At 38.3% G+C, this 15,728-nt stretch overlaps 1 long non-coding RNA gene across 1 annotated transcript; it reads right to left on the reverse strand.

The window, feature by feature from the left end:
- Positions 1 to 646: 646 nt before the first annotated feature.
- LOC126356072 (uncharacterized) lies at positions 647 to 1,664 on the reverse strand. The gene is made up of 2 exons (XR_007565574.1): positions 1,592 to 1,664; positions 647 to 1,185 (listed from the first exon to the last, which is right to left on the reverse strand). It is a non-coding gene; the product is annotated as an uncharacterized LOC126356072 (long non-coding RNA).
- Between the last annotated feature and the right edge of the window lie 14,064 nt (positions 1,665 to 15,728).

Genomic DNA, 15,728 nt, shown 5'->3' on the forward strand with positions numbered 1-15,728 from the left:
TTGTGTATGTGAGTTTCATGCCATATACAGATCTGCAGTATTCTAATATATATGTTAAAGACATGAATGTGGAGCTTAACAAAACAAACACATTCAGCTAGTGAGATTCATCAAATCCAGTTTCCATCAGAATGTATGCTTCTTGTCCATGTCTCACACCCTTACAGTCAAACACCACCAATATGCTGCAGGAAAGTTTGAAAAATACAAATAGGATTTCTGTAGTGCAAGTTCTCCCTCTTGGAAACCCATAAAACTGGGAGTAACTGAAGCTTCTGAATGGCTTCACCAAGTCTCAGACAAACCTTGACAATGGGTTATGCTATGGATCAGTCTGTCACAACCTACTGTCCCAAAAATTAATATAGATATAAAATACATATTGTGAGTTGTGTTCTATTTCTATTTGTATTCATATGCCTTATAATCACTGTTATAGGACGATGTCGGCTAGCTGCATTGGTCAGTACAATTGGCCCTCAAATTTGTCACAAACATTAAAATCTGTATCATGCAAAATGTGATGTTGATTTCAAATGAGGGGGAGGGGACTGTTTTCAAGCTGCCACAATTATATAACTTTAGCTTTGTGCATACAGTGTTCACTATGAAGGGAAAAGTACAAGGAAAGAAACCACTACACACATCCAAGTTAATATTCCTTTAATTACTATGATGACAGCTTCAGTTTACTGCTATTTTACACAAAACACTTCTGAAAACTCTACTTTTCTTCCAAACATGATAGGGAAATTATGCTGAGGTTTGGGTCATCTGATACACTTGACTGCAATTAGTTTCCCAAACATAATAGTTCCGTATTCCTTATTTAATGAAACGTCTTACAGTCACAACCTGAGTATGTCTAATGCACTGCTGGCAATTCCTTCATTAACTTCGATGAAACTGATATTTTGAATAGTATGATATAATGCAACCTATGGAAGTAAAATAAAATTTAATCTTACAGAAATATTATGACTACCCACTCAACTTCGAAATGACTAAGAATTACAAATAAAACATACGAATACAAGTTTTGTGTTAAATACGCCGTTTCACATTTTATTAGTTGACTGCTACAGACAAATACAGGTACTTTTCAATGCCATCTTTTGTTTGGTATTTTACTTCATTGCGTTTCACTTCCGATCAGCAGTCAGAACCGCCTCAAGACATACCGAACTGCAATAAACAAATAAATTATAAGTTGTAGTAGCTACATCAAGTGACGAATTAAATTTTTGGTGTACCAAGAAAGATATCACTGAGTACATGTAGATATAATGTAAGTGGCACAGATCAGTTTGCACTATCCCACAAAATTTAATCAATATATATTTAAAACAAGTACAAGACGCCATCAAGAACTATACACTGTCATAAACGCCCTACACGCATTTCGACACGAAGAATCGATTCCGGGAAAAAAATTAAATTGTATAGCTTACGCCCTCTTATAAAAACAACCCAAATAAAGAAAGCGGCGACGTTTTCTATTACTGCTTCTTTAGCTTTCTTTTTTTCTTCTGGTGATACCTCTCCAGGAACATGAATCATCCGAAACATGATAAAATAGTAATATACGTACACAAAATCAAATTTGCCACGCAAATTTGTATTACCAAAATATATCGAAGTTTAGCCTTCGACCATAGAATACTGTTAGTAAATCGCCAAAGATAAACTAATTGAGAAAGATGTCAAATTGAAATGATTAGATACAAATTTACAAAATGCAACGAACAGTTTACTATAGTCAGCTTGTTTCTGAAAGGTTATTATTTTTATCACGCCAAACATATATGGGACGCACGTCCAAGAAAAGAATTTCTTCTGAGTGCTGAATTTTGTTGCAGTTATTTGAGGTGTTCGGGTAACAATGAGAATTTGCACAACACGTAAAGCAGGCTTTATCAAATAATCGCGACTTATATCTCTGTCGACATCCTTTCACATCGGAAGCGCTAAGTTTTCGAATTTTTTATGAGCTAATCTATTTCTTGGCATGACTGAGGAGGCCTAATGGTTACGATCTGAACGACCCCACAGCACATTTTATTTAAAACAATTGGAAAGGTGTAGGATAGTAATAGATCATGTGCAGAGTAGAACTAACGATGAAATAACATCCAACTGATAGTGTTTAGCAAATATAGGTGAAAACTAAATTATCCCTGAATATAGTGAATAAACACTTATTTGAGTTAAGGCCAACTCACACAAGACGTTAACGAACCGTCACGTAACGTAAGATTGGTTTCACGCTGGACGTCACGTCATTTCGCTGAAGCCCAGTACCAAAGAGTGCAAATGAAATTCTGAGATACCACCTGTGATACAAAAAGTCGGAGTAAAGTATCGTTATTGACAAACTAACAAGGTAAAAGTTATTAAAGGCCAAAACAAACTTCATAATGTGTGATAACATTTAAAATAATCGACATTCATTTGATAGCGAAAATATGCACAAAAAGTTCAACAAGGGGTGCTACTAAGATTAACAGGCCCCTACTGCACTACCCCAAATTATGCTTTGTTAGTAATTCTAGAAATATCTCCACTGGATTCAGAAATTACGAAAAGGGGAGGCTTGTACTGGCTAACGAGTAGTAATCAAATGGAAGTGCGAAGGGTGCTTGGCCAATTAAAAAAAGGTATAAAAGATCGCATATTATAAATTGTGGCAGAATGAATGGGAGACTTCAAGGACAGGCAGATGAACGTACGAATTTATCCTTAACATCAGGGATAGATTAAAAATAAGATTTCTTAACGCATCGCTCCACCCATTGCTACACTGATGTTCTAGGGGTAACGTTTTTGATTATTAATGAAAATGTCTTCAGTTTCAGGTTCGAAACCTACCACCACTTAAACTTTCATTAATAATCAGCGTTGGCGACCGAAGACTCCTGGCATAAAAAGCCACCCTTATCCTGCCGTGGGCCTTGTTGAAGGGGTGGAGAAGTGGACAGGGGCTCAGGGCACTCTCTTGTCCTTGGGGTGCTAAACTGCCCCTAAAGGCGGAAGAATCAGCAATATCAATGGCATGAGGATTCAGAAGGCAATGGAAATCACTGCATTAAAGACACATAATGCATCTTAACAGGACATGTGGCCTGTAATTGAAAGAGTGTCATGATGATCTCTCCACTGGAAAAAGATTCCAGAATAGACCCCTATTCGGATCTCTAGGAGGGGACTGTGAAGGAGGAGGTGACAACGAGAAAAAGATTGAATAATCAACGAAAGGATAGACTTCTACGAGTTGGGGAATGGAATGTCAGAAGCTTGTATATGGTAGGGAAGCTGGAAAACATGAAAAGCAAAATGCAAAGGTTCAAAATTGGTATTGTAGGGGTCAGTGAAGTGAAATCGAAAGAAGACAAGGATTTCTGGTCAAATAAGTATAGAGTAATGTCAACAGAAGCAGAAAATGGTACAATGGCAGTAGGATTTGTTATGAATAGAACAGTTCAGAGATGGGTTCTTCTTGTCAGAATCAACATCAAAGCAACGCCGACAACGATAGTCCAGGAATACATACTGACATCACAAGCTGAAGGTGAAGAGATAGAGAAAGTGTATGAGAATATTTAAAGAGTGACACAGTGCATAAAGGGAGATAAAAATCTAATAGTCATACAGGGCTGCAATGCAGTTGTAGGGGGAGGAGTAGAAAAGAAGGTTACAGGAGAAGATATGCTTGGAACAATAAATGAAAGAGGAGAAAGACGAATTGAGTTCTGTAATACATTTCTATTAATAATAGCGAATACTCTGTTCAAGAACCCCAAAAAGAGGAGGTACACTAAGAAACGACCAGGTGATATTATGAGATTTCAGTTGGATTACGTAATGGTCAGAGAGCATTTCCGAAATTAGATATTGGATTTTGAGGTGTACCTAGGAGCAGATATAGATTCAAATCACAATGTAGTAGTGATGAACTGTAGGCTGAAGTTCAAGAGATTAGTCAGGAAAAACAATGAGCAAAGAAGTGGGATACAGAAGTACTAAGGAATCATGAGATACACTTGAAGTTCTCTAAGGCTATAGATGCGGCAATAAGGAATAGCTCAGTAGCCAGGACAGTTGAAAAGGAATGGGCATCTCTGAAAAGGGCAATCACAAAAGTTGGAAAGAAAAACATAGGTACAAAGAAGGTAACTTCAAAGAAACCATGGGTAACAGAAGAAATACTTCAGTTGATCGATGAAAGAAGGAAGAACAATAATGTTCAGGGGAGTTCAGGAATACAGAGATACACATCGTTGAGGAACGAAACAAATAGGAAGTGCAGGGAAGCTAAGGCAAAATGACTGCATGAAAAATGTGAAGAAATCGAAAAATACATCATTGTCGGAAGGACTGACTCAGCATACAGAAAAGTCAAAACAAATTTTGGTGACATTAAAAGCAAGGGTGGTAATATTAAGAGTGCAATGGGAGTTCCACTGTTAAATGCATAGGAGAGAGTGGATAGGTGGAAAGAGTACATTAAATGGGGCAAAATTTGTCTGATGTATTAGAAGAAGAAACAAGTCTCGATTTAGAAGAGGTAGAGGATCCAGTATTAGAATCAGAAATTAAGAGTGGTTTGGAAGATTTAAGATAAAATAAGGCAGAAGGAATAGATAACATTCCAAAAGAATTGCTGAAATCATTGGGGGAAGGGACAACAAAACGACTTCTCACGTTGGTGTGTAGAATGTATGAGTCCAGTACCATCTCACTTTCAGAAAAATATCATCCACATAATTCTGAAAACTGCAAGTGCTGACAAATGCGAGAATTATCGCACAATCAGCTTAACAACTCATACATCTAAGTTACTGACAAGATTAATATACAGAACAATGGAAAAGTAAACTGAGGATATCCTACATGACAATCAATTTGGCTTTAGAAAAGGTAAATACACCAGAGACGTTTTCTGATGTTGCAGTTGATAAGGGAATCAAGATAAAGAAAAATCAAGGATTTGTGTATGTGAAAAAAGTGTTCAACAATGTAAAATGGTGCAAGATGTTCGAAATTCTGAGAAAAATAGTGTAGGCTATAGGGAGAGACAGGTAATATACAATATGTACAAGAGCCAAGAGGGAATAATAAAAGTGGATGACAAAGAATGAAGCACTCGGATTAAAAGGGGTGTGGGACAGGGATGTAGCATTTTGCCCTTACTGGTCAAGCTGTACATTGAAGCAGTAATGATGGAAATAAAAGAAAGGTTCAGGAGTAGAATTAAAATTTAAGGTGAAAGGATATCAATGATACTATTCGCTGATGACATTGCTATTCTGAGTGAATGTGAAGAAGAATTGCATGATATGCTGAATGGAATGAACAATCTAGTGAGTACAGGGTATGTATTGAGAGTAAATCAAAGAAAGACGAGAAATAGCAGAAATAGAACAGCGAGAAACTTAACATCAGGACTGACGGTCACAAAGTAGATGAATTCTGCTACCTTTGCTGCTTAGTAACCAATGATGGGCAGAGCAAGAAGGACATCAAAAGTAGGCTAGCCCTGTCGAAAATGCCATTCCTGGCCAAGGGAAGTCTACTAGTGTCAAACATTGGCCTTAATTTGAGGAAGAAATTTGTGAGACTGTACATCTAGAGTACAGCATTGTGTGGTAGTGAAACATGGACTGTGTGGAAACCAGAACAGAAGAGAATTGAAGAATTTGAGATGTTGTGCTCAGGCGAATGTTGAAAATTAGGTGGACTGATAAGGTAAGGAATGTGGAGGTTCTGTGTAGAATCGGAGAGTAAAGGAATATGTGTAAAGGACTGACAAGGAGAGGGAAAAAAATGATAGGACACTTATTAAGATATCAGGCAATAACTTCCATGGTACTAGAGGGAGCTCTAGAGGGCATAAATGTTGAGGAAGATGGAGAGTGGAATACATCCAGCAACTAATTGAGGACACAGATTGCAAATTTTACTATGAGATGGAGAGGTTGGCATAGGATAGGAATTTGTGGTGGGTCCCATAAAACCAGTCAGAAGACAGTTGATCCAAAAAAAAGGAAGATCCCTGAAGTGGATTGATACATTACTTGACTGGCCATGGCCCTTATGCCACATATCTATACAAAGTCAGAATACAGATGAATGATAGACGCATCTTCAGAACTGACTGCATTGTAGGTTGCACAATTCCAAGAGTCCACACTTGCTGAGTATGAACTGAGAGAGGGTCACAGCTACCAGCCAGAGTCCCATGTCCTTCACTTAGCAAACAAAGGCCATAAACTCAACCTGCTGGTAGATCTGGAAATTAAGAAACATCTTAAATGACCAGACACAGCTAAAATTCACACAATCCTCTTTATTTTTCATTACTTCCCACTCTGTCTGTTCCTACATACTACCACCTTTTCCTGTATTCATTGAATTCTTTAATTTTATTGAAATTGCCTATGTAATCCACATAGACTGAATTTTCAATTGTTAAAGCTGCCTTTTAAGTGGTACTTTTATTACTTTGCATGTTTAATATCTCTTGCAGTTGTCTCATCGAATATTGATTTTATTTTACTTGCTTCATTTATTTAACGCAAAGAGTTACATATGTTTGAGTATAAAGTTTATGTTTTTTTTTCTTTTTGCTCCTTTAGAATATGTGAATTGTTGAAATCTGTTAATTTTTAATATTCAGTACTACCACAATTTCAAAGATTGCATTTATTTATGTTCCCTCACACTCCTCCATTTTCCTGCATTTATTCATTTCTGCTTATCTTACTGATATGCTTAAGTTCCTTATATAATGTGTAGCTACATTGATAATTGTTTCTTCTTTTAATTGGTTGGTTTGTCACTCTCCAAGTTTTAAACTGTTACGTAGACTTGTTGTTCCTGTTTTGTGTTAAAATTTTTGTTTCCTATTTACTCCGTTTTTATTTATTTACTGTTCAACTTTTTACTTTTGTGCTACCTTCATACTGTCAAAGATGTTCTTTACTGTCCATTACTGCTTCAATCTAGATGTGTAACTTCTCTTCCAATGTTGTTTAGAAACATTGTAACTTGTTTGGTGACAGTAGTCAGTAAATATCTGAAGATGGGCTTGTAAGCCAAAAACCAGTTAACACAATGAAAGTAGTACTGTAAAACAAAACAAAACTAGCGCTTTTCATTTATTAAAAAAATATACATACAAACACATCAATCAACGTTTATAAGGGAAGAAATAGAGTTCATTTACCTTGCACATTATGTATTTATTTCTTACATAACTAATAAACTACCAGCAACTTCGACGTTTATTGCGATTGGTCCTACGAGATAACAGCATACCACAATACGACTACCTGTAAGAGTAGGCTTCCCTATGTAACAAGATATTACATTCACCCACGTTGGAAAATAATTCTGAAAATGAACAGACAAAATCATCTCTCATACAAAATAGATGGCCAAATAGCTTTCCAGTCAACACAGATGCCCCTCAAGACATCAGAAGCTACAGGCTATACATTACAAGCCCCACTAATAAACCCTATTGGGACATTTGCAGTACCTAATGAAGTATCCAATTACACAGTGAAATGTTTTGTCATGATATGACAGCAAGTGTGAACGGACTTTGGACTCCCTGTAGTGTTAGTTACATACATACAAATACTGCAGTCAGAGAGACATATTAACAATATCTGTAGTGGCCACCAATGGAATAAGGAAAGAATTTCCTTGTGTTTTAATTTTAACAGACTCAAATAGTACTCTCCAGATAATAGAAAATTCATATCAGAAGGCGCCCATGCATGTATGGATTATGTACAGAAAACAATGAGTCTGCTTCATACTGCAAGAAAAGATGATAGTGATGTAAACTTCTTGTGGATCAAAGAACATACAGGCATTTTAGGAAATGAAGTAGCTGACAGATGTGGTAAAGAAAGTACAACCGAAGGTTATTTCAGGGAGCTAGACTTCCTTTTAGTGATTTTATGCAGAAAATACACCACCACTCAGAGGAAGAATGGAACAACAGATGTACACTCACCCACAGAAGCATGAAAGATTCTATACTGACATTCAAACCGAACAACTGGAAATACCTTGGTTTAACAAAATCAGAACGAACAAATGGAACTAGAGATCCTTAGTAAGAGTATGATTAGGACATGGATATTATCTCAGTCACCTTATAACTATAATGTCATGAGTTCCCCAATGTTCAGCCAAGACAGTGAAGAGGAAGCTGTCTTTAATCATGTCATTTTAGCATGCTCCAACTACCGATGACAGCAAACGAAATTATATCTAAAGCTGAGCTAGCTGAAGATTCGTTTGCTGACATCCAGTAGAATGTTATTAGGTATGAAAGATATGCAGATTTATCACCTATTTGGAGTATATCTCAGAGACTCAGACATCAATATTTAGTTGCATTTGACCAGAATGGTTATATGTGTATTTGTACATCACATTAATGTATAACTTCGGTTTAGTTATAGAAAACTATATCAGAATATGTAATCTGTAAATCTTATGACATATAAACAAAAATAGATGATTAATAACTGGTTATCAGATAAAAACAAACAAATAAATAACTAATAATGCCATAAAACTGAATTTTTGTCTTACATCAGAACTGACATTTTTACTGTAATGTTCCTGAATGAAAATTCTTTGTGCATTAGTTCTGTTATTGTAAAACGTAAATACTTTTTCGCTTTCAGATATCTAGCATTCCTTATGGAAGAACGCTCAATGGAAAATTTGGAATTTGCCATGAAAACAAAGCAAAATAATAAAATAAAGGTTCAAAAGACACATAGGCACAAAATCCACTACCACAACATGAGTAAACGCATTGAAAATAGATTAACCTCAGATGTTACTAGACGACAACACCCCATAAAACTTTCTTCTCCAGAAAAATGTGAAGTGGCACGGTGGCCCGTTGACAGCATGTATGAACGCCGCCATTTGAAATGTATTGTGGAATGTTTTCACGTGATGTGACATGGCAGCAAGAATCAACTGGCACTTAGTGTCCCTTCAGTGTCAATAACACAAAAAAAAATGTATCTGAGTACTATTGGACTTAACTTCTGAGGTCATCAGTACCCTAGAACGTAGAACTACTTAAACCTAACTAACCTAAGAACATCACACACACTCATACCCAAGGCAGGATTCGAAACTGCAACCATAGCGGTCGCGCGGTTTCAGGCTGCGCTTAGAACCGCTCGACCACTCAGGTCGGCTCAGTAACACACACACAAATACTGCAGTCCCTAACGACCAATGGCGCAACATTTACAAAGCAAACACATTATTTGGAAATTCAATTCCGAGTCTGTCTTCTACATTAAAGATATGCACAATAATAGGAAACACAGAACTCTATAGGATATGTGTTTAAAGGTCAGTTAATTGGTTGTCATGTCACGGCACTGTCACATCACAGTGCATTCACACTGTCCATCATATCAAGTCAGGTCACGTCATGTCACTTTGCTTAGCCCAATTCTGAACTGTGAAAGTGAGGTTTTAAGCTACCATACATCGAAGAGGTACACAGTCAACGTAGAGAGGCTACTTATCATGACCATGCGTTGACAGTGCTGTGGGTGGGTGACTATTAATTTCACTTCGCCCAACTCGCGTGTGACGTAATTGTGATGAGTACATGCAGAATCCAAGAAGATTAGGAGGTTAACTGCTTCGCTCTATCAAAGATGGCAGAAGCCATGCATCGCCTTTTCGGTTTCTGTGATCAGTAGCAATTCCACCAGATGAGTTAAAGGTGGAACTTATTAAATCTTCAATTGCTTTATTGATGCAAATAACATTCCCAAACTCGATGAAGACAGCCTACAGATGCCAGATTGTGAGCGAGTATGTGCATTAGTGTATTTTCACATGTCCAACATCCAGAAACAACACAGTGTTGCTATAGTTCACTTTTCATATCAAAACTTGAAATAAAACGATGTGGATGCTAATATAAATGTTCGTTAGTGGGAGAAAGAAAGGTTTCATCCTGATTTATTTGCTATGAGACATCATAGAGATCAACAGTCACAACATAATGTATAGTCAACTTTTCATTAAGTCACTGTGCCCATAATGGGTACAGAATTGACATTTCTCACCTGACACATATTTTCCACTCATTTTAAAATTTGCGCAGTATATTGTTCGCAGTATTGGAGTATATTCTACATATGTTGTCTGTCAAGTAAAGCAAGATGAAGACAATATACTGCTTGGAAGAATTTTTGTAGTGGTATGTTATGCAGTTCAGTTTCTAAGAGCAGTACTGTTGTGTTCTGCTTCAAACACACATACAAGTCAACAAAACAAACAGTGAATTAAATAACAGTCAAATAAGGTAACACTTTATTGAAGCCAAAAATGTACCTTCCTTTAACTCTCTTCTGCTATTGTTGTGTGAACATACTTGGAATTAATTATGCAAATAAAAGACTTACTGATCAAATATACAATGTACCTTCCTTTAACTCTCTTCTGGTATTGTTGTGTGAACATACTTGGAATTAATTATGCAAATATAAGACTTACTGATCAAATATACAAGAGGCAGTATGCACACTGAACTGCATTAAAATACAATTCTGCAGATAATTTACTCTGAATGTTTTCTGTAGTCACGACGAATACATGCCGTTGAGGGCACTCAACACTCTGTACATGTAAGACTGAATTAGGCTCGCCTGGGCGACAACACTATCCCGTGGAGGCGGAAGAGGAACTTTGACGCATGACTGTACTCAAGACGGAAATGCAGGCACAGCCCGCAGACACAACAGAATAGGACCGGCCGCACTTGGAAGAATGTGATGTAGTGGCAGTGCCATATAACTGTGGGAGGCATGGCTTACTGCTTCTTCCTGATCAGCGCCCAGTGATGCTACTTGGCTGTGCAGCATCTCAGCAGTGACTGACAGTTGATTTGCTGCAGTCCATTACCGGCAACACCAGTATATAGACTATGTTCTGTGTGCCAGGGCAGACTGCATTGCTTACACACATTCTTATTAACCACGACCTAAGTTTTTAGCATTGTGATGAGCATCAAAACTGCATTCATAACACAGAAACAAGTAATTCTGGTGATAACGAAAAAATGGCAAAAGTGCTCAACACCATGGTAATCTTTCATGTGACAGACATTTTGACTTCCTTTTGAATGTAATTTAAAGAAAAATATCGACAACTATGTTAAAAATAACACAATACATAGGCCTACATGAGGAAAAACTATACACACTTTCAATGGAAAGAACTTAGACATAACAGCAACTTAACACTGTTGCCAAATAAATATAGATTTTTACGTAATTTTTTTCCTTGGTGTTTACAAGGCCACTGTAATGAATATTTGTATTAAATATCCAACTCATTTTATTTATAGTTATGGCGAAACATATACCATGACAGTGTACTGTTTTCAGACATCAGAGTCATTAAAATAAATACACTAGAGCACATATTCACTTTGTAGTCCAGTTTCTACAGGGAGTTAAGATATTCCCATTCCCCCCCATGAAACATGGACCTTGCCGTTGGTGGGGAGGCTTGCGTGCCTCAGCGATACAGATGGCCGTACCGTAGGTGCAACCACAACGGAAGGGTATCTGTTGAGAGGCCAGACAAACATGTGGTTCCTGAAGAGGGGCAGCAGCGTTTTCAGTAGTTGCAGGGGCAACAGTCTGGATGATTGACTGATCTGGCCTTGCAACATTAACCAAAACAGCCTTGCTGTGCTGGTACTGCGAAAGGCTGAAAGCAAGGGGAAACTACAGCCGTAATTTTTCCCAAGGACATGCATCTTTACTGTATGATTAAATGATGATGACGACCTCTTGGGTAAAATATTCCGGAGGTAAAATAGTCCCCCATTCGGAGCTCCGGGCGGGGACTACTCAGGAGGATGTCGTTATCAGGAGAAAGAAAACTGGCGTTCTACGAATCGGAGCGTGGAATGTCAGATCCCTTAATCGGGCAGGTAGGTTAGAAAATTTAAAAATGGAAATGGATAGGATATAGTGAGAATTAGTAAAGTTCGGTGGCAGGAGGAACAAGATTTTTGGTCAGGTGAATACAGGGTTATAAATACAAAATCAAATAGGGGTAATGCAGGAGTAGGTTTAATAATGAATAAAAAAATAGGAGTGCGGGTAAGCTACTACAAACAGCGTAGTGAACGCATTATTGTGGCCAAGATAGACACAAAGCCCATGCCTACTACAGTAGTACAAGTTTATATGCCAACTAGCTCCGCAGATGATGATGAAATTGATGAAATGTATGATGAGATAAAAGAAATTATTCAGGTAGTGAAGGGAGACGAAAATTTAATAGTCATGAGTGACTGGAATTCGTCAGTAGGAAAAGGGAGAGAAGGAAACATAGTAGGTGATTATGGATTGGGGCTAAGAAATGAAAGAGGAAGCCGTCTGGTAGAATTTTGCACAGAGCGTATCTTAATCATAGCTAACGCTTGGTTCAAGAATCATAAAAGAAGGTTGTATACATGGAAGAATCCTGGAGATACTAAAAGGTATCAGATAGATTATATAATGGTAAGACAGATTTAGGAATCAGGTTTTAAATTGTAGGACATTTCCAGCGGCATATGTGGACTCTGACCACAATCTATTGGTTATGACCTGTAAGTTAAAACTGAAGAAACTGCAAAAGGTGGGAATTTAAGGACATGGGATCTGGATAAGCTGAAAGAACCAGAGGTTGTACAGAGTTTCAAGAAGAGCATAAGGGAACAATTGGCAGCAATGGGGGAAAGAAACACAGTAGAAGAAGAATGGATAGCTCTGAGGGATGAAGTAGTGAAGGCAGCAGAGGATCAAGTAGGTAAAAAGACGAGGGCTGCAAGAAATCCTTGGGTAACAGAAGAAATATTGAATTTAATTGATGAAAGGAGAAAATATAAAAATGCAGTAAATGAAGCAGGCAAAAAGGAATACAAACGTCTCAAAAATGAGATTGACAGGAAGTGCAAAATGTCTAAGCAGGGATGGCTAGAGGACAAATGTAAGGATGTAGAGGCTTATCTCACTAGGGGTAAGATAGATACTGCCTACAGGAAAATTAAAGAGACCTTTGGAGAGAAGAGAACCACGTGTATGAATATCAAGATCTCAGATGTCAACCCAGTTCTAAGCAAAGATGGGAAGGCAGAAAGGTGGAAGGAGTGTATAGAAGGTTTATACAAGGGCGATGTACTTGAGGACAATATTATGGAAATGGAAGAGGATGTAGATGAAGACGAAATGGGAGGTAATATACTGTGTGAAGAGTTTGACAGAGCACTGAAAGACCTGAGTCGAAACAAGGCCCCCGGAGTAGACAACATTCCATTAGAACTACTGACGGCCTTGGGAGAGCCAGTTATGACAACATTCTACCAGCTGGTGAGCAAGATGTATGAGACAGGTGAAATACCCTCAGACTTCAAGAAGAATACAATAATTCCAATGCCAAAGAAAGCAGGTGCTGACAAATGTGAGAATTACCGAACTATCAGTTTAATAAGTCACAGCTGCAAGATACTAACGCGAATTCTTTACAGACGAATGGAAAAACTGGTAGATGCGGACCTCGGGGAGGATCAGTTTGGATTCCGTAGAAATGTTGGAACACGTGAGGCAATACTGACCTTACGACTTACCTTAGAAGAAAGATTAAGAAAAGGCAAACCTACGTTTCAAATTCTGAAGGTGGCAGGGGTAAAATACAGGGAGCGAAAGGCTATTTACAATTGTTACAGAAACCAGATGGCAGTTATTAGAGTCGAGGGGCATGAAAGGGAAGCAGTGGTTGGGAAAGGAGTGAGACAGGGTTGTAGCCTCTCCCCGATGTTATTCAATCTGTATATTGAGCAAGCAGTAAAGGAAACAAAAGAAAAATTTGGAGTAGGTATTAAAATTCATGGAGAAGAAGTAAAAATTTTGAGGTTCACCGATGACATTGTAATTCTGTCAGAGACGGCAAAGGACTTGGAAGAGCAGTTGAACGGAATGGACAGTGTCTTGAAAGGAGGATATAAGATGAACATCAACAAAAGCAAAACGAGGATAATCGAATGTAGTCAAATTAAATTGGGTGATGCTGAGGGAATTAGATTAGGAAATGAGACACTTAAAGTAGTAAAGGAGTTTTGCTATTTAGGAAGTAAAATAACTGATGATGGTCGAAGTAGAGAGGATATAAAATGTAGACTGGCAATGGCAAGGAAAGCGTTTCTGAAGAAGAGAAATTTGTTAACATCGAATATAGATTTATGTATCAGGAAGTCGTTTCTGAAAGTATTTGTTTGGAGTGTAGCCATGTATGGAAGTGAAACATGGACGATAACTAGTCTGGACAAGAAGAGAATAGAAGCTTTCGAAATGTGGTGCTACAGAAGAATGCTGAAGATTAGATGAGTAGATCACGTAACTAATGAGGAGGTATTGAATAGGATTGGGGAGAAGAGAAGTTTGTGGCACAATTTGACTAGAAGAAGGGATTGGTTGGTGGGACATGCTTTGCGGCATCAAGGGATCACAAATTTAGCATTGGAGGTCAGCGTGGAGGGTAAAAATCGTAGAGGGAGACCAAGAGATGAATACACTAAGCAGATTCAGAAGGATGTAGATTGCAGTAGGTACTGGGAGATGAAGCAGCTTGCACAGGATAGAGTAGCATGGAGAGCTGCATCAAACCAGTCTCAGGGCTGAAGACTACAACAACAACAACAAGGAACTCATATCCAGAAACATCATCCAATGATGCTACAGAGTGTCAGAGTTAAAAGGCGACAACACCTGTCGATGTACGTATATACAGGGTGATCCCGTAATGATGTTACATACTTTCAAGGATCATATCAGTCTGAGGTAAGAGTCTCTGGTTCAGAAACAAACAAGTCGAAATTCACACTCGAAAATCATTCTGATATTTCTAACAGTGGAATATATGTACCAGTACTGTTGCTGCTAAGAAAGGGTTATGCAACTTTCAGAAGTGGGAGCATGGACTGAACAAGAAAAAATGTCTGGTAAACATGGGCTCTAAAGTGCATACCTTAAGAGCTATAAGCGCTCATTCAATAGCAGCTATGTGTTTCACACAAGAGAAGATGAACAGGTGCTTATATATCCTCTGGTATGTACTTTAGAGGGCAAATTACGAGACACGTTTTGTTGTTTTGGTCCATACTACCACCTCTGAAAGTTGCATACCCTACATTCTTAGTAACAACAGTACTGGTACATACACTCCTGGAAATTGAAATAAGAACACTGTGAATTCATTGTCCCAGGAAGGGGAAACTTTATTGACACATTCCTGGGGTCAGATACATCACATGATCACACTGACAGAACCACAGGCACATAGACAAAGGCAACAGAGTATGCACAATGTCGGCACTAGTACAGTGTATATCCACCTTTCGCAGCAATGCAGGCTGCTATTCTCCCATGGAGACGATCATAGAGATGCTGGATGTAGTCCTGTGGAATGGCTTGCCATGCCATTTCCACCTGGCGCCTCAGTTGGACCAGCGTTCGTGCTGGATGTGCAGACCGCGTGAGAAGACGCTTCATCCAGTCCCAAACATGCTCAATGGGGAACAGATCCGGAGATCTTGCTGGCCAGGGTAGTTGACTCACACCTTCTAGAGCACGTTGGGTGGCACGGGATACATGCGGACGTGCATTGTC

This window comes from Schistocerca gregaria, chromosome 3 (assembly GCF_023897955.1).
Source record: "Schistocerca gregaria isolate iqSchGreg1 chromosome 3, iqSchGreg1.2, whole genome shotgun sequence".
Taxonomy (NCBI): Eukaryota; Metazoa; Arthropoda; class Insecta; order Orthoptera; family Acrididae; genus Schistocerca; species Schistocerca gregaria.